This window comes from Bos grunniens, chromosome 20, assembly GCF_055505025.1.
Source record: "Bos grunniens cultivar Pamir isolate PY7600 chromosome 20, Bosgru_T2T1.0, whole genome shotgun sequence".
Classification (NCBI taxonomy): Eukaryota; Metazoa; Chordata; class Mammalia; order Artiodactyla; family Bovidae; genus Bos; species Bos grunniens.
In genome coordinates, this window is record NC_141184.1 from 3,436,286 (window position 1) to 3,460,420 (window position 24,135).

The following is a 24,135-nucleotide window of genomic DNA, read 5'->3' on the forward strand; positions in this document are numbered from 1 at the left end:
ACAGGAAACAGTGTCTTGTTCAGAAGCATTTTGCTCAGAGGTGCAGTTTGTGTGACCTACGGAACAGAGGTCAGACCTTTGTAAACAGGTTGGAGGGGCAGCCCCTACACATTCATTCTGAGCCTGAACAGGAAAAAACAAACAAACAAAAAATGCCTTTATGCCTGTAGATGGCCTCATTCCAGAGGATTAAGAGAGGGCTGGATAATTTAATCTCAAATAAAATGAAATGTAGACAACTTTGTGACTTGCCATTTGAGAATGTAGATTTCTCTGCCTCTGGTTGTTTATTTCATTATAAACAGAGTTTGAAGTCACGTTCTCTTTCCTTCTTCAGGGAGAAAGGAAGCTATCTGGAATACGATCCCACGTAATTTATGTGACTCCCTCTTCAAGCCACCTGGAGGAAGGACGCTTGCCTGTATCACAGATGATTACAGAGGAGGGAGAAAAGTGTTACCTAAGCAACTAGGCTTTACAAGATGGAGGGTTTCGTGCCAAGATAGCTAGCCTGGGGACATGGCGAGGGAGTTATTAAAATCAGCTCAAGGGTTAGCAGGAGGATTCTGGAGAGGGGACAGTGTCCAGAGGAGTGCTGAAGGCAGGTGGGTCTCTGTGTGCCTGGTGGCGGTAATTACCGAATGGCAGCCCTGAGCAAGCCAGGGGCATCCATCAGAGCCGCAGCCACTCACTTCCTGGAACAAGTTGTAATGTCTGTTTATCATAGACTTTAATTCCCTGATGAAGGGAACAAAGGCGAGGATCAAAACAGAGCAAATTTTTTTGACACTAGGAAGTGAAGCAAGGGACTAACCTCCTCTCAATCCCATCTTTGTTCAAATAAACCCCCGCCTTAAGCTCATTCCCATGTCAGTCAAAGCCCACATGAAAACCGCCTCCCTGACTAAAGTCACAAAAGAAGCAGAGCAGGACAGGGAAGTGACCTCCCTTAGAATGGGAGCCGCGTGCCGTCGTCTGAGCCAGGCCTCTGGGTGCATTTGGGAAAGTCATCAACCCTCGGAGCTGGGAGCATTTTGTTTCACTTTGCTACTTGGTTGTTTTTTCATTAGCAGTCGCTGTGACGGCCTCCTATGTGAGTAAAAGCTGGGGTCTTCTCTAAAAGCTAATAGTCATTTTAAAAAGAGTGCAGGGTGCTCTTCTTTTATTTTTCCGGGGTCAAACCTCAACAGTGCTCTTCCAATGAATCAAATTTTGCAATCTTGGAAATTTTAGATTTAGTAATTTTCCTTAAAAGCATCCCGACCCAGGGATCAAACCGACATCTCTTGTGCCCCTGCACTGGCAGGTGGGTTCTTCAGCACTAGCACCACTTGGGAAGCCCCAGAGTATCCCAGCTGCTCTAATAGCGATGACTGTGTTGGGGGGACTCAGTGTGGGGCAAACCTCAGGGCAGGTTCAGTTTCGATTTATAGGCAGAAGACGCATGAGAGAGGCTTTCCTGCTCTCACTGTCCATGTTCTGGGTCTTATGCAACACCAGCTAACAATAAGGTCCCATTTATTTATCCACAGAATACATAAGGGAAGCATGGGATGGTTACCTAGAAATAGGATATTTGGAAGGAAGAAGGATGAGCTTTTTTTATTACTTTTTTTTTGCATTTGCTGTTTTTTTTTTTTATTTTTTTATTGAAGGATAATTGCTTTACAGAATTTGTTTGGTTTCTGTCAAACCTCAACATGAATCAACCATAGGTATACATATGTCCCCTCCCTTTGGAACCTCCCTCCCAATTCCCTCCCCATCCCACCCACTCAAACACAGAGCCCCCGTTTGAGTGTCCTGAGACATACAGCGAATTCCCATTGGAATGGATAAAGAAGTGTGGTACATATACACAATGCAACATTACTCAGCCATGAAAAGGAACACGTTTGAGTCAGTTCTGATGAGGCAGATGAACCTAGAACCTATTATCCCAAGTGAAGTGAGTCAGAAAGAGAAAGATAAATATTGTATTCTAAGGCACATACACAGAATCTAGAAAAGTGGTACTGAAGAATTTATTTACAGGGCAGCAATGGAGAAACAGACAGAGAATAGACTTATGGACATGGGGAGAGGGGAGGAGAGGGTGAGATGTGAGGATGAGCTTTTATACTGAAGAAACTAAGGAGAGACACTCCCCTCTTGGCTTCACAAGGCAAAGCACAGTGAGTTCTGCTCCGGGCTTCTCTCCCAGGAGAGAGCACCCGAGGGGAAGGGAGGCCGGGGCCGGGGCTGGGTCAGCTGCTAACAGGCCAGACACTGCCCGGCTGGGAAGGAAGCGGAGGTCCAAACAGGAAGTGAGACAGACACAGTGGCATCGAGTCACAACCCGACAGGACTTCGAGGGCGTCGGCTGGACCAACCTGCCCCCACCAAGGTGAGCACAGCCCTGGAGAAAAGGACCACGTCCTTCTCCTGCATCACGTTTGTTTGGAGGAAAGGTCTTCAGGTTACAGGGAGATGGCCTAATGGGAGGGATGGGTTCTGAGTGCATGAACAGGAACTTTCTGGTAAGTGGGGGGAAGTGACTAAGACACACCACACACGTGTGCGCATGCACACACTGCCACACACACACACAGGCGCTCATACCCCAAACTGGGCGCAGAGCTGTCTTGCGAGGTCTGAGGCGCACAACCCAGGCCCGACCCTGAGAGGTCAGCAGATCTCACCTCGTCTCTGCTGCCTCAACCTCAACAAAGGTACCCGCCAACGAGGCTGGGAAACTCGGAGGCGCGCGAGCCCGTCTGTGACGGAGCCGGAATGGCTGCTGCGTTAACTGTGGAGCGTCACGGCAAGGGCCGCTTTCTCCGGCTGCCGCTGCTTTGGGGTCTCACAGGAAACAGGACGGACACCGTGAGCTCCGCACCGACTCCTGACCGCCATCCAGCCCCTTCATTTCCCCTCTCCTGCAGGGCTGGGGCTTGACCTTGCGTGAACACCAAAGCTGAACTGGGGTCAACCGCAGGAAACCTGCCAGTGATCTTGAATTCAGATGTGCTGTGGGAGTTTCAGGCGATGTACCTGGAGGTTTGCAGTCGCTGTCAGAGTGGCCCACTGCTCATTCCTGTGTCGCTGAGGAAAATACAAGCCGACGGCAGTACAGACCTGTTTGCCCCAAGCAGAGGCTCCTGAAATGAAGGCGAGATGTTGTCATTCTGAGGGCAGACGCTCAGGGGGTTGGTTTTCACGCATACACTCAAAAGTCTTCATTCCAGAAATACATTTTATGTCATTGAATTTCAAATACATATTTGGTTTCCTGACCCTATGCTGGAAACTAAAGACACAAAGGCAAGTAACAGTGACCTCTGCACTCTGAACTCAGGGACCAATCGCCTTTATCGCATCTGCTGATTGGACCCAGTGAAGGCTCTCCCCTATCATAGAGCAATTATCAAATATTTGTTCAGCCTGAGTTAAGTCTTTTAAGTAATATCAAGAAACAAACTTGAAACGTCTAAGCTGTCTTCATGAAAAATATATGGCATTCCTATATTCTCATATGGGCAGTCTTTCTTCTTTTTAACACTTCACCCCGGTTGTGGTATATAATTATAGGTTTATAAGGACAAACAACTCACAAAAGCACAGTATACCAGGCAGTGGCACAAAGGATTTTCACATCTCTTGTGGCACCTTGAGGAAGCATTTGGGCAGTGGGTACCAGCTGATCACCTCCAAACCCTCCAGAGAAGGTTTAGCATGGTTCCTCCACCTAAAGGGTGGAGGAACTTTTTCCTATAGGGAAAGAAGGATGTTGAAGCCTCTTGTTTGAAGGACATGAGCTGAATGAGAAGCAGGTTTGATGCTAAGCTCGCTGCCCCAGGACAGACCTGCCCTGTGTAGGTTCCAGCTTGAACTTGAAAGAACACTTATAATCTGCCACTCTACACATCATACAAAATGCACAAAAGAAAGAGGGGGCGAAGCAGCACTAAAGACGTCGGAGAACTAGGTCTGGGGTAAGAATTCAGGCTGGTCGTCAGATCCTCATTCTTCTCCCGAAAACTCTCCAGAGGTGCGGTCAGTCTCCTGCCTCCTCGAGGACATTTGCTGTGATGTAAAATGGAATGTAAAAAGCAGAGACATCATTTTGCCGACAAAGGTCTCTATAATCAAAGCTGTGGTTTTTCCAGTAGTCATGTACGGATGTGAGAATTGAACCATGAAGAATGCTGAGCACTGAAAACTGATGCTTTCAAATTGTGTTGGAGGAGACTCGAGAGTCCCTTGGACCACAAGGAGATCCAACAAGTCCATCCTAAGGGAAATCAACCCTGAATATTCATTTTAAGGACTGATGCTAAAGTTGAAACTCCAATCCTTTGGCCACCTGGTGTGAAGAGCCGACTCATTGGAAAAGATCATGATGCTGAGAAAGATTGAAGGCAGTAAGAAGAGGGGAACAGAAGATGAGATGCTTGGGTGGTATCGTTGACTCAATGGATTTGAGTTTGAGAAAACTCTAGGAGATGGTGAAGGACAGGTAAGCCCGGAATGCTGCAGTCCATGGGGTCACAAAGAGTCAGACATGACTGAGCAACTGAACAAGAACACAGCCTCATTCCTCTCCCCAAAACTCTCTAGAGAGGCTGTCAGTTTCCTGTCTCCTTGAGGACATTTGCTGGGATGCAAGCTACTGTCCCTGGGTACAGGATGGAGAAAAAGAAGAGCCCTGTCTTACACATTATTCTAAGGCGGTTCATTATAGACTGAGTGTCCAACCATGGCTGGGTCCTTCCTGATCATATATGAGAAAACTGTGGAATACCTCTCTTGTCCAGGGAAGAACAACCCTGACCCAAAGAGGAGAAGCTCTGTGGTATGACTGCAGATGGGCTGCTAAAAGGGAATTCAGGAAAATGAGGATGAGGGGACTGAAGTGTGTGAAAGAGACTCTGCCGTGGACCCCCAGAGGTGAGAGGGACCCCCAGTTTCAGCGTGGCAGCTGTGATAGCCAGTTTTATTAGTCAACTTGGCAGGGCCGTGGCACTCAGGTATCAGGTCTCTGGCGTCTCCTGTGTTGGCAGGCAGATTCTTGACCACTGCCCCACCTGGGAAGGTTGGCAGTTTCCACACATCATGTTGCCGTGAAGGTAAAACTGATGGTGAAAAAGTGAAGTCACTCAGTCGTGTCTGACTCTTTGTGACCACATGAACTATAGCCTACCAGGCTCCTCCATCCAAGGGATTTTCCTGGCAAGAGTACTGGAGTGGGGTGTCATTGCCTTCTCCAGGGGATCTTCCCAACCCAGGGATCTAACCTGGGTCTCCCACACTGTGCTGCTGCTGCTGCTAAGTCGCTTCAGTAGTGTCCGACTCTGTGCGACCCCATAGACAGCAGCCCACCAGGCTCCCCTGTCCCTGGGATTCTCCAGGCAAGAACACTGGAGTGGGTTGCCATTTCCTTCTCCAATGCATGAAAGTGAAAAGTGAAAGTGAAGTCGCTCAGTCGTGTCCGACTCTTAGCGACCCCATGGACTGCAGCCCACCAGGGTCCTCCATCCATGGGATTTTCCAGGCAAGAGTACTGGAGTGGGGTGTCATTGCCTTCTCCAGGGGATCTTCCCAACCCAGGGATCTAACCTGGGTCTCCCACACTGTGCTGCTGCTGCTGCTAAGTCGCTTCAGTAGTGTCCGACTCTGTGCGACCCCATAGACAGCAGCCCACCAGGCTCCCCTGTCCCTGGGATTCTCCAGGCAAGAACACTGGAGTGGGTTGCCATTTCCTTCTCCAATGCATGAAAGTGAAAAGTGAAAGTGAAGTCGCTCAGTCGTGTCCGACTCTTAGCGACCCCATGGACTGCAGCCCACCAGGGTCCTCCATCCATGGGATTTTCCAGGCAAGAGTACTGGAGTGGGGTGTCATTGCCTTCTCCAGGGGATCTTCCCAACCCAGGGATCTAACCTGGGTCTCCCACACTGTGCTGCTGCTGCTGCTAAGTCGCTTCAGTAGTGTCCGACTCTGTGCGACCCCATAGACAGCAGCCCACCAGGCTCCCCTGTCCCTGGGATTCTCCAGGCAAGAACACTGGAGTGGGTTGCCATTTCCTTCTCCAATGCATGAAAGTGAAAAGTGAAAGTGAAGTTGCTCAGTCGTGTCCGACTCTTAGCGACCCCATGGACTGCAGCCCACCAGGGTCCTCCATCCATGGGATTTTCCAGGCAAGAGTACTGGAGTGGGGTGTCATTGCCTTCTCCAGGGGATCTTCCCAACCCAGGGATCTAACCTGGGTCTCCCACACTGTGCTGCTGCTGCTAAGTCGCTTCAGTAGTGTCCGACTCTGTGCGACCCCATAGACAGCAGCCCACCAGGCTCCCCTGTCCCTGGGATTCTCCAGGCAAGAACACTGGAGTGGGTTGCCATTTCCTTCTCCAATGCATGAAAGTGAAAAGTGAAAGTGAAGTCGCTCAGTCGTATCTGACTCTTAGCGACCCCATGGACTGCAGCCCACCAGGGTCCTCCATCCATGGGATTTTCCAGGCAAGAGTACTGGAGTGGGGTGTCATTGCCTTCTCCAGGGGATCTTCCCAACCCAGGGATCTAACCTGGGTCTCCCACACTGTAGGCAAATGCTTTTCCCATCTGAGCCACCAAGGAAGTCAGACTTCCCTGACTGATGGACTTTGACTAAAGCAGATTACCCTCTATAATCAGCGGACCTCGTCTAATTGGATAAAGACCTTCATAGTAAAAGACTGAGGTCCGAGAAGGAAGAAGGACTTCTGCCCGCAGTCTTGAACTGCAGCATTAACTCTTCCCTGCATCTTATCTCCAGACACAAAAATGAAACCAACCTTTAAGATGCCAACAGCTTTCTCAACAGCCACATTTATTTTCAATCAGTTTCAACTTCCCTTAAGGTTTTTTTAGACAATTTTTTAAAATCACCCCATCCCATATAACACAGATCCTATATATTTGCTTGCAAATTGTATGTATATCTATGTTCCCTCAAAGTTATTTTTATTTCCTTAGAACACAATATTGTTGCTGGTGAAAATGCAGACTCCACAGCTCTTCATGAGTGGCTGAGCACTGGAGGAAGAAATCCCATCAGAGTTTTAACTAGTTGTAACTAGAAGACTGAGTATTTGCGCTTCCTCTCCAGTGAGCTCCTCAGTATTTCCAAATCATGCTTTCACTTGTCTCTAGTCGAGAGCATGACAAATGGACTTGCATTGCCATGACAACTCTATCCACAAATCAGAGACAGCAGAAGTCATCAGCAGAGCATCCCTTCAAAGTCTTATCTGCTCCCCAGAACTTTCTATTTTCTCCATATGTCAATCCTGGCGACCACCATTCTACTCTGTGTTTCCATGAGTTCGTTGTTTATTTTTTTTTTTTAAGATTCCACACTTAAATGTTATGCAGTATTTCTGTTTCTCTGGTTTATTTTATTGGCTCACAATTTTTCTTTTAGTGTTATGTGGCTGGTAATGAAAGTATCCATAATCAATAAAGAATAAATGCAACCCCCCTCCCCCTGAGAAAGCAACACTCACAGGATCCACTTGGATAAAGCTGTGAACTTAGTTACTTTTCAAAAGTACACTTCAGTGAGTTCCTAAGTTGAAGTTAGGTAGTAGGAAGTAGAGGCCATTAACACTTGGAAGAAATGAGTGTAACCTCTTTTCCCTTCCTTTCTCTGCGTGTTACTTGATCTTTTCCTCCAAAATTAATATGTCCAACTGTGTCCTGAATCTCATGCCCTTTCATCACCTCCAGTGTCTTATGACTTCAGTCAATAACTTAATCTCTCTTCGTCATTGTTTTTACAAATGTTCACTTCCAAAAAAAAAAAAAAAAAACCAGTCACTACAATGTGCAGCGTATTATTCCATTCTAAGATACTGCGTTTTTAAGTATGAGCTTACATTTTCAACATTCACCATGTCTAAATGCTTCATTTTTCCCTTACCAAAAAAGGCTAGCTTTTGCCAAATTCTCCCTGCCCTTTGTTAAGATCGTCAGTCTCTCTGCCAGCCTGGAATGCTCTCCATATCCCTCTCAGTCAGCTCCTCCTCCTCATTTTTTTTTTTTTGAGACTCATCTTAAGCGTTTAAGAAGTGATTCTTCCACTTCACTCACCATTTCTGCACCCCTCCTTTGCCTTGGTCCCGAGCCTTCACCTTCTGGGGCCCTCAGCAGGGAATTCTCCCACCACAGCCCTTGTTACACTCTCTCATAAATGTCACGTCACCTAACTGTGACCTTGCTGGATGAAGACAGGAATTTGGGGTAGGAGTTATATTCATTTCTGGGTCTCCAATGCCTACACCATTCCCCGAAATAATATGTTTTCACACATGTCTATTGAATGATAAAACAAATGACTGATTGATAAAAACACAAATAACTGGATGGGAGAGAAAAGATAAGAATGCTTTAAAATAACCTGCTGATGCAACAGCTTGACTAAATAACCGTGAAATGTTAACTGTGCTGAATGAATTCTCCACTTCCAAAGATAAGCTGAAAGCTTCCACAGCATGACTTGCCATTGAGGTCCCCAAGATGTAACTATCTCACGCAAGCCGAGTACACACCTCCCCGGGACAGACAGCATGGCTCTTAGCGATGTGCCCACAACTCAGGACTCAGCCTCCAGAAGCATTTCAACAAATTCTTCGTGATGTTAAAAGTTTGCTGTCTCAGTAAAATGGAGGCGAGCAGCAGCACTAGGAACTCCAGGGTAGTTATCCTTGGCGGCCTCCTTGCTATTGAGTGCATCCAATATAATGCCATTAACAGAGTATAGAGAACACCGTTCCTTTCTTTGTTGTTGTTGAAGGAAGAACAGTTATCTATCTTTTCCTTAATATTGCTACATGGCTGTGACTTTATATTAGAAGCCTGTCATGATTCATATAAATTAGAGCTAGAAACGTTCTTTGGAATCAACTGTATTTCAAGAGAAAAACACCTAACAAAAGATAATTGGTCTTTGATCAAAATATTCAGCAAGCACTTTATTATGTTCAAGTCAAAATTCTAATTTTAAATGAGTTTGAATATTTCAGGGTATAGTTTCTTTGGTGCATTTTTTAAATTGACACGAAAAGTCTTTTTTTTCTTAATAGTTGGAAAGTGCCCAAGGACCATCATTAAATATTAAAAGGTGAGGGGAGCCATATGGTCACCTCTGAGGGATTTCAAGATCTTGGTGGCACTCCATCTGCACCAGTAACAATTTAGTCATTACACCAAGGACACGGAGGGACTCCGAAGTGGACTCGCGTGGGAGGAAGCTCAAGTGGGAGGTGGCAGAGTGCCAGGCCTGCCAGGCTTAGACCTCCTTCTCTCCTCTGGGCGCCTTTGGACCGAGCAAACTTGTACAACATACAGTTACTGAAAGTCAAGAAATTCATCCCTTGATGCACACTTTTTTTGAAAAGAGATTCTATATTTACAAAAATGATATCATCTGTTGTGCAATATAGACATTAAGAAAGGGCTTGCTCCTTGAACACAGGGATCAGCCTATTTCAAAATCATATGTTGGCTGCAAAAAATACCTCTCTCTTGGATGTTGAGATGGGAAAATACTCATAGTTTACTCAGATTTGATTACCACTGTACAGTTAATTTCCAAATATCTATTCTCTGAACTAAGGGGATTACCTCTGAACTAAGGGAATTGTACAGCTGGAATGGATAATCGCACTGGGGGGGTCTCCTGCATTGCAGGCAGATTCTTTACCAACGGAGCTATCAGGGAAGCCAAGATAAAGAGATACCTGCTATTATAGTCACTTTCTCCACATGTTAATGGCCCCTGTTGCAGACTCCCTAATTTCATTTTAGGAGCCCACCGAGGCATGCTGTTGAAATGCATCTAAAGTTCACACCTTTATCCAAGTGAGGCCTAGAAATGATGAGAATAAAACCAATAACTGCTGTTTTTTGCATAATTTCAACTCTTGTTTGCCTGTCTCCCTAAAGCTGTATTTCTCTAATCATCTATCTCTCCATTTTACTACCCAATATACAATGGAAGGAGAGAGAAAAAAGCAAGGAGAGATAAGAAAGCCTTCCTCAGATTTCAACGCAAAGAAATACAGGAAAACAATAGAATGGGAAAGACTAGAGATCTCAAGAAAATTAGAGATACTAAGGGAACATTTCATGCAAAGATGGGCACAATTAAGCACAAAAATGGTATGGACCTAACAGAAGTAGAAGATATTAAGAGGTGGCAGGAATATACAGAAGAACTGTACAAAAACTGGCTTCATGGCCCAGATAACCATGATGGTGTGATCACTCACCTAGAGCCAGACATCCTGGAATGTGAAGTCAAGTGGGCCTTAAAAAGCATCACTACGAACAAAGCTAGTGGAGGTGATGGAATTCCAGTTGAGCTATTTCAAATTCTGAAAGATGATGCTGTGAAAGTGCTGCACTCAATATGCCAGCAAATTTGGAAAACTCAGCAGTGGCCACAGGACTGGAAAAGGTCAGTTTTCATTCCAATCCCAAAGAAAGGCAATGCCAAAGAATGTTCAAACTACCACACAATTGCACTCATCTCACACACTTGCAAAGTAATGCTCAAAATTCTCCAAGCCAGGCTTCAACAGTATGTGAACCGTGAACTTCCAGATGTTCATGCTGGATTTAGAAAAGGCAGAGGAATGAGAGGTCAAATTGCCAACATTGCTGGATCATTAAAAAAGCAAGAGAGTTCCAGGAAAACATCTGCTTTATTGACTATGTCAACACCATTGACTGTGTGGATCAGAACAAACTCTGGAAAATTCTTCAAGAGATGGGAATACCAGACCACCTGACCTGCCTCCTGAGAAGTCTGTGTGCAGGTCAGGAAGCAACAGTTAGAACTGGACATGGAACAACAGACTGGTTCCAAATCGGGAAAGGAGTACACCAAGGCTGTATATTGTCACCCTGCTTATTTAACTTATATGCAGAGTACATCATGTGAGATGCCAGGCTGGATGAAGCACAGGCTGGAATAAAGGTTGCAGGGAAAAATATCAATAACCTCAGATATGCAGATGACACCACCCTTATGGCAGAAAGCAAAGAGGAACTAAACAGCCTCTTGATGAAGGTGAAAGAGGAGAGTGAAAAAGCTGGCTTAAATCTCAACATTCCAAAAATGAAGATCACAGCATCTGGTCCTATCACTTTATGGGAAATAGATGGGGAAACAATGGAAACAGTGACAGACTTTATATTTGGGCTCCAAAATCACTGCAGATGGTGACTGCAGCCATGAAATTAAAAAATGCTTGCTCCTTGGAAGAAAAGTTTAGACAGCATATTAAAAAGCAGAGACATTACTTTGCCAACAAAGGTCCATCTAGTCAAAGCTATGGTTTTCCCAGTAGTCGTGTATGAATGTGAGAGTTGAACTACGAAGAAAGCTGAGTGCTGAAGAATTGGTGCTTTTGAACTGTGGTGTTGGAGCAGACTCTTGAGAGTCCCTTGGACTGCAAGGAGATCCAACCAGTCCATCCTAAAGGAAGTCAGTCTGGAATATTCATTGGAAGGACTGATGCTGAAGCTTAAACTCCAATACTTTGGCCACCTGATTCGCAGAACTGACTCATTTGAAAAGACCCTGATACTGGGAAAGATTTAAGATGGGAGGAGATGGGGATGACAGAGGATGAGATGGTTGGATGGCATCACTGACTCGATGGACATGAGTTTGAGTAAACTTTGGAAGCTGGTCATGGACAGAGAAGCCTCACATGCTGCAGTCCTTGGCGTCAAGAGTTGGACATGACTGAGTGAACTTAACTGAACTAATGGAGTGACTCAGTGTTCCTCACTTAAGAGTCTAGCAACTTGTCAACATCTCATAGCTGGTAAGTGGCAGATTCCAAAATCAAACGCACATCCACCCAGCACCAAATGTTGAGTTCTTTTATTACATTCGAAGCCTGGATAGAGGTCACCACAGTTGTGTTTTTTTCCCAATTGGAGTAGTTGCTTTGTAATATTGTGTTGGTTTCTGTTGTACAATGAGGTGAAGCAGCTATATATACACATGTATCCCTTTCCTCTTGGACCTCACTTCCATCCGCCATCCTACCCTTCTGGGTCATCACAGAGTACTGTGCTGAGTCTCTGTACTATGCAGCGAGTTTCCACTGGCTGTCTATGTTATGTATGGCAGTGTACATATGTCAGTCCCAATTCATCCCATCCTCCCCAACCACATCCACACATCTCTTCTCTACACCTGTGTCTCTATTCCTGCCGTACAAATAGGTTTATCTGTACCACTTTTCTGGATTCTACATATATCAATTGTTACATTAAAAAAAAAAAAAACACAGCATCCCTCAGGCTCAGATAAAGTTCATGAGCTGCCCAACATCTCCCTGGCAGGCCTCCTCCACAAAGAACAGGCACAGCTCGGAGCCCAAGGGATGTGTTGGAGCAGAGCCCCTCTTCTGTCTAGGGCCCTGGGCTTCTCTTCACTTCACTCTGTTGTTTTGCCAGCGTTGCCTAATGTGTTGGTGAACAGCTGTTTGCTGCACCCCATTACAGTCCTTTGGACTTCTATATGGTCAGGGTGGTATCTCCTCTTCTGTTCCTGATTTCTGCAGCTTTCTTTTTTTTTTTCTTGGTCAAACTAATTAATATTTGTCAACTTTTTTGGACTTTTTGAAGAACTAACATTTGATTTTAACAATTTTCTCTATCATTTTTCTATTTTATTCATTTCTGTTCTCATCTGTATTATTTCCTTATTTCTGCTTGCATTGGTTCCGTTCCCTCTTTGCTTACTCTTCTCTCTGACATTGAGCAGATTTTCTTGAATGGATGGTTCTTCATTTCTCTATGCACTTAGAGCAAATGTTGTTCATTGTTCAGATGCTCAGTCATGTCCAACCCTTTGCAACCCAATGGACTGCAGCATGCCAGGCCTCCCCGTCCTTCGCTATCTCCCAGTGTTGCTCAAACTCATGGCCATTGAGCTGGTGATCCCATCCAACCACCTCATCCTTTATCATCCCCTTTCCTCCTGCCCTCAGTTTTTCCCACCATCAGGGTCTTTTTCTAATGAGTCACTTCTTTGCATCAGGTGGCCAAAGGATTGTAGCTTCAGCTTCAGCATCAGTCCTTCCAGTGAATATTCAGGGATGATTTCCTTTAGGATTGACCAGTTTGATCTCCTTGCTATTCAAGGGACTCTCAAAAGTCTTCTCCAACACCACAGTTCAAAAACATCAATTCTTCAGTGCTCAGCCTTCTTTATGGTCCAACTCTTACATCCATATATGACTACTGGAAAAAAAAAACATAGTTTTGACTATATGGACCTTTGCTAGCAAAGTGATGTCTCTGCTTTTTAATCTACCTTTTAATAAGACCCTTTGGGCTTCTCTGGTGACTCAGCTGATACAGAATCTGCCTGTAATGTGGGAGACCTGGGTTTGACCCCTGGGTTGGGAAGATCTCCTGGAGAAGGGAATAGATACCCACTCCAGTATTCTGGCTTGGAGAATTCCATGGACTGTATAGTCCACAGGGTCACAAAAAGTCAGATACAACTGAGTGACTTTCACTTTAGGACTTTAAATGATTTACTTTTATAATTTCCTCTGGATAAAAGTCTGTTTGTTGCAGATAAAGTCCACTGGGCTCCTCACTCCACAATTCCTGGAGTCAGTCTCACTATTTCATTTTAGAGCAGGGAGCAGAGATGCTAAAGGTCACAGAATTATTCTTTCGAGTTCTGTAAAAAAAAAACCATGCATGGTTTCCTTTAGGAGCAGAAGTACAGAGGAGTGAATCAAGGAATAGTTAGGATCCATTGAACTCCCTGAGATTTTATGAGTCCCATAATGGGACTTAAGTGCTTGGCAAAATTGCATTTATTTGATTACTTGATTATGTCTGACTCTTATAATTTCCCCTTTTTATCAATTTGATATTTAATAAAATATGAACAATGCTCTTTCCTGAAACACTTTTTAAGATATTTAACAACTTAAATTTTTTTTTATTGAAATATATTTGGTTTACAATGTCATGTTAGTTTCAGGTGAACAGCACAGTGGTTTAGTTATTTTTCAGATTCTGTTTTGTTTTTTTTTTTCTTACAGGTTTTTACAAAACATTAAGTATAGTTCCCAGCAGGTTTCATTGGTTACTGATTTATAGTAGGTTGTATATGTTAATTCCATCTTCCTAATTTATCCCTCTGCTCACCTTCCACTTTGGTAACCAAACATTTGTTTTCTATATCTGAGGGTCTATTTCTGCCTTGTAAATAAGTTCATTTCTCTCTTTTCTCAAATGCCATGTGAAATCTGTCTTTTTCCATCTGGCTTACTTTACTTACCCTGCAAAAATAGGTACTTCCTCCAGAAAGCTTGCCAGTTTTCATCAGGAATCTAGGCACCAACCTTTGTTACTGAAGATTTATTCAGGGAGTTTTGTGTGCTGAATCAGGAAAGTTGGGTGTTGGAATAGGTGAAAGGGGAGGGTGAAGTCTCTGAAATAAACATATATTGTGGAAATAGGTCGCTAAGACTGGTTCATCTAAGATCCAGCCCAAGGGACAAGTGACTGTGGCAGAGTGTGGTCCAGATGGCTCAGGACTCAGCCCTGGGGACACAGGGTGCTCTCCCCATTCCGAGGCTTCTATCCACGGGCCCTACAGACCCAGCATTATAGCCGCACAGATGCAGGCCAACAACACTCTGCAGCTACTTGGCGTTTCACTTAGAGCTGGGCGAGCTGCAAAATTCTTAGATAATTCAAATTGAAGGGCAGAGTTAGGTACTTGAGAGTGAGTAGGGCGTGAAGGAGCACTGACCAACTAAAATACAGTCATAAACAAATAAGTGGCTAAAGGTGGTCCTAGTGTGTAGTTGCAATTCATGTGGATTACCCAAACAAGGATGCGAATAGTCATTCATTGAACCCACCTAGAAGAAGTGAAAGTGTTAGTTGCTCAAACCAAAGTGAAAGTTGCTCAGTCAAGCCTGACTCGTTGCGACCCCATGGAACGTATCCCACCAGGCTCCTCTTCCATGGGGATTCTCCAGGCCAGAATACTAGAGTTGGTAGCTGTTACTTTCTCCATCATGTCCAACTCCTTATGACCCCATGGACTCCATCCAATGAACTGCAGACTCCTCTGTCCATGAAATTCTCCAAGTGAGTATATTGGAGTAGGTTGCCATGCCTTCTTCAAACCCACTTAGACATGTACCCAAATACAAACTTTAAAATATTTAATTATTTCCTGCTGATTATGGATAATCGCCCCAGGGTTTTTCAGCACAGAATAGCAAATGACGGAAAATTGCCAGAGTTGGGACGTATTCCGGTAGTTTTATGAACTTAATTTTGCCAAGAACACAAGTCCTAATAAGGGACTCATAAAATCTAAGGGAGGTAAATGGAATTTTAAAATATTCCTTTATTATTGAAAGCAATTCAGTGAAAAATTAACAGACAGAATATACCAACTGTTGACCTCCAGTGAGCAAAAACTAGCCATCACTTTTTTTTTTTAATTAATTTTACCTTGTTATCTTTGTAGAATTGCATGCAGTTGTAAGGAACTGCAGTGAGATCTCCTATTCTTTTGCTGAGTTAACCAAAGGTAAGTAGGGTGGAGCGGGCAAAGCTGCAGCACAGCATCACCAGTGAGATACGGACTGCAATGCAGTCAAGACACGGAACCTTCACCAGCACAGGGGCCCCTTTTGGTGCCCACTCCGCCTGCTCCTCCTTGACCCTGAGCAAGTGCTAACATCATCTCTGTAACCACAGCCCCATCAGCTCAAGAGTGTTATGCAGGGCTTCCCTGGTGGCTCAGTGGTAAAGATGAACAGATACAACACACCTCCCTTGTCAGCACTTCTAGGCTGGTGGGAGACAGGGGCGGCGAGCAGGGGTTATTACCAGCCTAGGTTAAGATAAGACCTGAGTGATTCCAAGAAGCTTTTTTTTTTTTTTTTTCAAAGGATACCTGTTATGGACATCCTTCCAGAAGGGGTGTCTGAGGCCCAAAGGCCGAGTCGTGCTTGCTGGAAAAGAGTGAAAGTTGAAAGAGGGAAGAAACCTCTCCATGCTTGAGGAAGAGAGGGGGACACCTGATAATATTTGGTGTGCTCACTTCTATAATCTTGACATCAAAATTATAATCTTTCAGAGGTTATAAGAACAGGGACCACTCAAAAGAGAAATAGGCAAACACTTCACATAAGAAAGTAGCATTTTATAAAAAAGAATTTTTCAGAAGGCAGAAATGTGTATAAATGGAAAAGAGACATTTCTTTCCCATTGATAAATATTTAAATTATTTTGTTAACTAAATGAGTAGTAATTTTGTACATGTTACAAAAGAAAATTCATGCTTTGAATATTCCTTGACTGAACCATATAGATTAGAAATATGCATTTTTACCTGCTATCTTCCTACAGGTACAATTTATGTATTTTCATGCATTTAGGAAAGATGAGATTTTTCTGGAAGAGTATTTGTATTTCATGAGATTCAAAGTTTGGAGTTTTCAAGCTGACTAGCCATTGACTGAATTCAACATGATCTTGCTGTCATTTTATATCAAGTCTAATATAAAAATTGTGAAGAGAAGCTTTGGCCTACATTTTTTATTTTATACAAAAAAGGAATTTGATGAAAAATATTCTTGATATTCTGAGTATGATGACAGCCGTATGTTACTTCAATATTTGCCTTTATCAGAGCGGGGAATTTGTTTCAAACAAATACACTTAATATTCAAGTTGCTGTCAGAGACAGCACAAGTGTCAAAAATTTGGCAGACAGTGAATAAAATTTGGGATGCTGTTTTATTGTTAATTTTTCTCTATCTGCTTTTAAAGTTTTAATCTCAGGTCTAAAACTGACTTACAGTCAATTAATTCTCAGCATGTTAATAACAGTCCCAACTGCAATGAGGGTCTATAAAGGTCCCTTTCCATCATTAAGTATCAGCTCCTCTGTCCACACATTTCTCCAGGTAAGAATACTGGAGTCGGTGCCATGTCCTCCTCCAGGGGATCTTCCTGACCCAGGGATCGAATCCGAGTCCTCTGCAGCTCCTGCACTGCAGGTGAATTCTTTACCCACTGAGCCACCAGGGAAGCCCATTAATAAGTCAGTAGCCATGCTTTCTGGAACTCCAGTGGGAACCAATTCACAAAGAGTTGGACATGACTGAGTGACTTTCACTTTGGTTTGAGCAAATAACACTTTCAGTTCTTCTAGGTGGGTTAAATGAATGAGTATTTAATGTCCTTTTTGGATAATCCAGAAACTTTGAATGTCATGAAATAGAAATACTCTTTCAGAAAAATCTCATCTTTCCTAAATTCATGAAAATAGATAAATTGCACCTGTAGGAAAATAGCAGGTAAAAATGCATTTTCTGGGACAATTCAGTTTAGTCAGTGTTATCTCAGGGAGCCTTTGTTGATAAGACTGCAGAGTGTCGTATCTTGGACTCTCGCTTGTCCTTATTTTAGGAACCCCGTATAAACCAATTATCTTCACCCATTTCCTTATTCATTTGCATATCGACTCATAAATTGCTAAAATAAATGTTTACTGAGTGCTTCCTCTGCATCTCATGAAAGACCAGTGGGGTAAAACCAGCAATTGTAAAGGAAAAGGTATTCCGGCATCTGTGTGAGTGTGGGGCCGTGTCTTAAAATTTGCTTATTCTTTGTTTGGAAGTTTATGAAGAATTTCCACGAACCATGAGGGGTTTGATCATTTCAGAGATTGAGTTTTCTGGATCTTCATCGCAAGTACTCACAGAACTGGTTTGCAGGAGAACAGAACAGAGCAATTGGTAGGCGCTTGTTCACTTTACAAAAGAAGGGCCTTGTTCTTGTCACTCAGTTATGTCTGACTCTTTGCAGCCCCATGGACGGCAGCAAGCCAGGCTCCCCTGTCTTTCACTGTCTCCTGGAGTTCTCTCAAATTCATGTCCATTGAGTCCATGATACCATCCAACCATCTCATCCTCTGTCGTCCCCTTTTCCTTCCTGCTTTCAATCTTTCCCAGCATCAGGGTTTTTTTTCAATGAGTCAGCTCTTCACGTCAGGTGGCCAAAGGACTGAAGCATCAGCTTCAACATCAGTCCTTCTAATGAATATTAAGGGTTGATTTCCTTGAGGATTGACTGGTTGGACCTCCTTGCTGTCCAAGGAACTCTCAAGAGTCTTCTCAGGCATCACAGTTTGAAAGCATCAGTTCTTCAGCACTCAGTGTCTCTATCGTCCAACTCTTACATCCATACATGGCTACTGGAAAAACCATAGCTTTGACTACAGATCTTTACCAGTAGCAAGGTGGTATCCTGCCCCTGTGTGTGAAAAAACCAAGTTCCCAGCATCTGTGATCAGAATGTCCCAGCACAGCGATTCTGTAGGTTTCCAGCCTCCTTGACAATGAGAAGGCACAGTGAACACCATGCCCTGACCTGATAGGATATCTTGCTGGGATGATCTGATTGCAGATTATGGTGGATGGGATGCTGGGAATAAAGACCTTTCTGTTACATGGTTTTCTTACCGCCATCTTCCAGCCATTGTTAAAGAGGGTACAGTGCCCAAGAGAGTCTATTATGAGACAAAACCCAGAGTTCTGGAATTTTTTAGCAGTGTCAAAGTTTTAAATTTCCTTGGATTAAATTCATGAGCAGAACTTTATGTGACTTTTTTCAGATTTGGTTTGTGCTATTCTGTTAGACATGAAAACATATTTTAGAAAGTTAAATCACAAAATATTATTTTCTAGTCAATTCTCAGTTCATCCTAAAAAATGTTTACATGTTCTTCTGTCAGTTAACCAAAAATAAAATACTCTGCAGACTACTGTGCTGATTGGATTCAGCACTATATAGACTTATCTCTTTATTAAACACGTAGGGAAAAAAATCAGTGACATTAGGAGCAGCATTTTGAATGCAATTTCACATTTTTAGCATTAAATTTTATAACAATATGAAACCCAAGTTGTTTTAAATGATGTGTACTAATATTATTTGTAATATTTTAACTCTTGGATCTTTTAATCACAGACAGGATACAAATATACATTTGAATTTACATACATTCTTTTTTTCAGATAAGTTTGATAGGATGATCTCTAAAAGTTTCACTTATAAATATGTTTTACTTCTATAAAAACTTGTGGGGAAAAGTATAATTTGATCAAGGAGGAAAGTCAAAGTTATGAATCATTGGGGTGTTAAAGAACATGTACATATATTTTTAAAATTATCAAATCAGTGTGGTCTTTGGATTCTGTTAGATATTTTCAAATGTGATTTTCCATTTTTTTTTTAAATCACTGTTTACAATATGTTAGAATCATTGAAATAAATAAAACACCTATCTGAAGTTCTGTGAGTAGATTTCAAATTTCTTTGAGGAGAATGTGTGCAAAGCCACCGAAGGTCGGCGGTGTGTGTGGTGATAAGCACCCTTCCCCCTCCTTGGCACACTCCGTGGAGGCTGCAGTTTCTGTGGTTCTCTGGACTAACTTGGAGATGAAGGCATTCAGAAGTGGAAGAGGCCTGCTTGCCACCGGTGCAGCAGAGCTGGGGAGCTGAAGGCACTGCGTTCCATAAAGCCCCCCTTTTCCCAAGACGGAGTGTCTGGTCAGGTCCTACCTCCATGATATCAAATGCTTAGTCGTCAGGTTCTTTCTGCAAACAAGCAACATCTCAGAACCCAAGCTCTAGTCGTGCTGAGAGATGTGTACCACTCTGAAAGAAAAATAAAGCACTGATTAAAGGAACAATAAAACTCCTTCCATGTAACTTACTGTCTCATCCCTCACTTTAAGTCCTATGCTTTCTTTTCTGATTATGTTTTATCTTTGGTAGCTACATCATCTTTTCACCGAATCTTTGGTTTAGAATATGTCATCCCAGTGAATATCTATGCTCTGTCACTCACTTAGTAAAGCTATAATGTTCAGTACTGTATATAACTATACATGACTCTGAGAAGTCATCCACTGTGGGAAGAATGAACAAGCATTATTATACTTGTTCATTTGCTTGTTGTCTCAGAAGAGGATATAGTTGTTTTTTTTTTAATCCCATGAGACTAGAAAATATGATACTATGCAGGGAGATGACACTTTGATTGAAAGAACAGAGACAAATTCTGACCAAGGGAAAAAATAGGAAATCTATTATATTATATATTATGGAACCCAAGGAAGGCTAAACCCTCAGAATCTGGGTAGGTGAGAAACAGGCAATTCTAAGGATACCAGGACACTTATTGAACCACTGCCATCAATACCATCTGGTTTCAAATACTTCCAGCCTCTTTTTTTCCTAGTTGAAAAACAAAATTTCCTAGAGAGAGAATCTGATTAGTTTGGAATAGTTCGGGGCTTCCCTAAGTGGCTCAGACTGTAAACAATCCACCTGCCGTGCAGGAGATGTGGGTTCAATCCTTGAGTCAAGAAGATTCCCTGGAGAAGGGAATGGCGACCCACTCCAGTATTCTTGCCTGGAGAATTCTACTGATGGAGGAGCCCAGATGCCCACCGCTTAATCAGTGAGCTGGGACTGCAGCACGGGGCTTCTCAGAGACATGGTAGTGGGGTGAATTCCAACAGGAAGCAGGTCACAAACAAGCAGGTATTAACTGTGCGTTAGGAAGTCCATCGAAGACAGCCCACCTCCTCTTCCTACCACAGAAGTGGATAGGGTGCAAAACCATCATTTGGCTTATATAGGCAGCTGTGTTCACCACTCCTGAGAAAAGGGAGAATTATGTTTATGGTGTGGACTCTGGGAGAGGTTGAGTTATGTCCCTTCAAAATTTATATATTGAAGTCTTAATTACCAATGTGAATGAATGTGATTGTGTTTGGAGAAAATTTCTTTAAAAGAATAACTGAGTTAAGATATGGTCACTGGGGGCCTCCCCAGTGGCTCAGTGGTAAAGAATCCATCTGCAATGCATGAGACTTAGGAGATGTGGGTTTGATCCCGGGAAGATTCCCTGGAGGAGGGCATGGCAACCCATTCCAGTATTCTTGCTGGAGAATCCCATAGACAGAGGAGTCTGGCAGACTCCTAGGTTCATAGTCTCAAAGAGTTGGACACAACTGTAGCAACTTAGCAGGTACACATGCACATATGCAGTCATTAGGATGACCTAATCTGATATGGTTGCTGTCCTGAGGAAAGGGGAAATTTGGACACAGGCATGCACAGAGGGAAAATGATAAGAAGACACAGAGAAGATGGCCATCTGTAAGTCAAGGAGAGGACTCAGGAAGAGCCAACCCTGCCCAAACCTTTGTCTCAGACTTGTGGCCCCCAAAACTGGGGCAGAACGATCCTGTTGCCTAAGCCACCCACTCTGTAGCACTGTGTTCTGGCAGCTCAGGAAAACTACAGCAGACCCCCACGGGCGGCGATGAGCCCTCACTTCAGGACAAACCACTGCTAAACACACTCGAGGCTGCTTTGCTCTGGGATTATGAGTAGAGAATGCTCCTGAGACCACACCCAGGATGCAAACAATAGCTGCTTGCTCCTGAATCTTCAGCTGAAACATTTTGCTTAATTCAAGGTCATGCTTTTTAGTTAAACATCCCACAGTTGCCCTTTGACTCAGTGGTAAAGGATTCACCTGCCAATGCAGGAGTTACAGGGTAGATCCTCCCTGATCCAGGAGGATCCCACCTGCTGCAGGGCGACTGAGACGGTACACCGACGACTGAGACGGTACACCGACTGAGACGGTACACCGACGACTGAGACGGTACACCGACTGAGACGGTACACCGACGACTGAGACGGTACACCGACGACTGAGACGGTACACCGACTGAGACGGTACACCGACGACTGAGACGGTACACCGACTGAGACGGTACACCGACTGAGACGGTACACCGACGACTGAGACGGTACACCGACTGAGACGGTACACCGCAAATCTGGAGCCGGTGCTCTAGAGGCCACGTGCAGCAACTACCGAACCCAGGGGCTGCCGCTACTGAAGCCCACAAGCCCCAGAGACCGTGCTCTGCAGCAAGAGAAGTCACAGCGAGAAGCCTGTGCGCCACAACTCCAGAGTAGCCCCCACCTCACTGCAACTGCAGAAAAGCCCACGAAGCAACAAAAGATCACAGGAAACTAACCACACTGATCACATGGCCCACAGCCTTGTCTGACTCAAACTATGAGCCATGCCATGTGGGGCCTCCAAAGTGGATGGGTCATGGTGAAACGTTCTCACAAAATGTGGTCCACTGGAGAAGGGAATGGCAAACCACTTCAGCATTCTTACCTCGAGAACCCCGTGAACAAAGACCCTGCACAGCCAAAAATAAATAAACAAATAAACTTATTTTTTAAATTCATTTTTCAAGTGTACTAGTTATGCCATATTAGACCAAAAATCAATAGATTTGTAAATATTAGCTTAGAACCTGGGAGAATAAGTCTGATTCTGACAATGGCTTTTCGGATTTAATGGCAGAGACTTGCTATTACTCTTCAGGCAGAGCTCAAAGGATTCAGCTCGTGGTCATTTCACATTTGCCTCCTGGAATGGGCGACATATTTTATGATGCCTTCCATGGGATTTGCCTTCCTTCCCCCATAATGAAGTGCATTGGCTTGATTTCCAGCAATATCTTTAAGTAGGTCATTAAGAAAAAACATTCATAGGAAGCAGAGGTCAATTCCAGGCCTTTCCCCCTTCCAGTTAAATTAGAAAGAAAAACAGCTCGGAAATTTATCTACTGGGCTGTGACATTTTCTTCTAAGATATTCAGGACACTTTTAAAAATTACAGTTACCAACACAAACAATATATCCAGAGTATACTTGACATTTTAGAATTACACATTGTTTACTTAATATCCTTATTTAATTTTGAAGTAAAGCAATATGTATTTTTAAAACCATTAAATTTTTTGTTTTTGCCTGATAACCAGTAGGTTAAACTGAAATGTCTGGGACCTAGGTGTGCTCTGCTGGTCTGGGAAGGCTTTAGTTTGTGCATGTTTGGATGTTGTGAGCTGAGGTATTATGACACTGTGAGGCTGTTCTTGAAACACCATGAACATTTTCTTAGTATGTACACTTTATCACAAACATTTCCTTAGAGTTTTCCTTGTTTTGTAATGATTAAGCACCCAGTCCTTTAACCAGCATCTATGTCTAAGCAGCCACGCTGATGGTCAGAAAATCTTTGCCCACATTCATGAATCCATCAAACTGTTTTGCGCTCACATTCCCCCATGTCGTCTTGTAGAGGAATGTGATGGACAGGGACTTGGCAGTTGTGCAATATTCATTCATTCAACTATTTCTTTTATCCCTTGTATTTTTTTTTTTCTCTTTTTACTTTGTGGCTGCACCACGCGGCATGTGGGATCTAATTCCCTGACCAGGGATCAAACCCACACCTTCAGTGGAAGTGCAGAGTCTTAACTACTGGACTGCCAAAGAAGTCCCAACTCAACTATTTCATTAGTAAACATATCAAAATAATGAAGATCAAATGTTAACAGTTGCAAAAGGAATTGGCTTTGGGTATTCTGTGGAAATAGAGTAGGGGGACGTTTGCAGGTAAGCCTAGAATTTGCATTTCCAACAACACTAAGAGCTTGCCTCTTTTCCCCAGAAACAGAACTCGTGTGGTAGTAAGGGACTTCCCGGCGGTGATAAGTGGTTCCTATGGAGAAGGAAATGGAAACCCACTCCAGTATTCTTGCCTGGAGAATCCTGGGCAGAGGAGCCTGGTGGGCTGCCGTCCATATGGTCGCAGAGTCAGATACAACTGACGCGACTTTGCGTGCAGGCATGCATGGGTCAGAAGGATCCCCTGTAGGAGGAAATGGCAACAAACTTCAGTGTTCTTGCTAGAAAGAAGTCCATGAACAGAGGACCTTGATGGGCTACTGTCGATGGGGTCGCAAAGTGTCGGGCATAACCAAGCAAGAGCACCAGGCACCAGTATCATCTATAGGGCCAGTGTATAGCAGGTCGAAGTGAAAAAGCAGGGATCCATCTGGTGATGTGGTCAGTGCGCACCCAAAATCAGAGGGCAGTGAAGAAGACGGTGCAGCAGGTACCAAAGGTCACAACAGAAGCAATCAGAA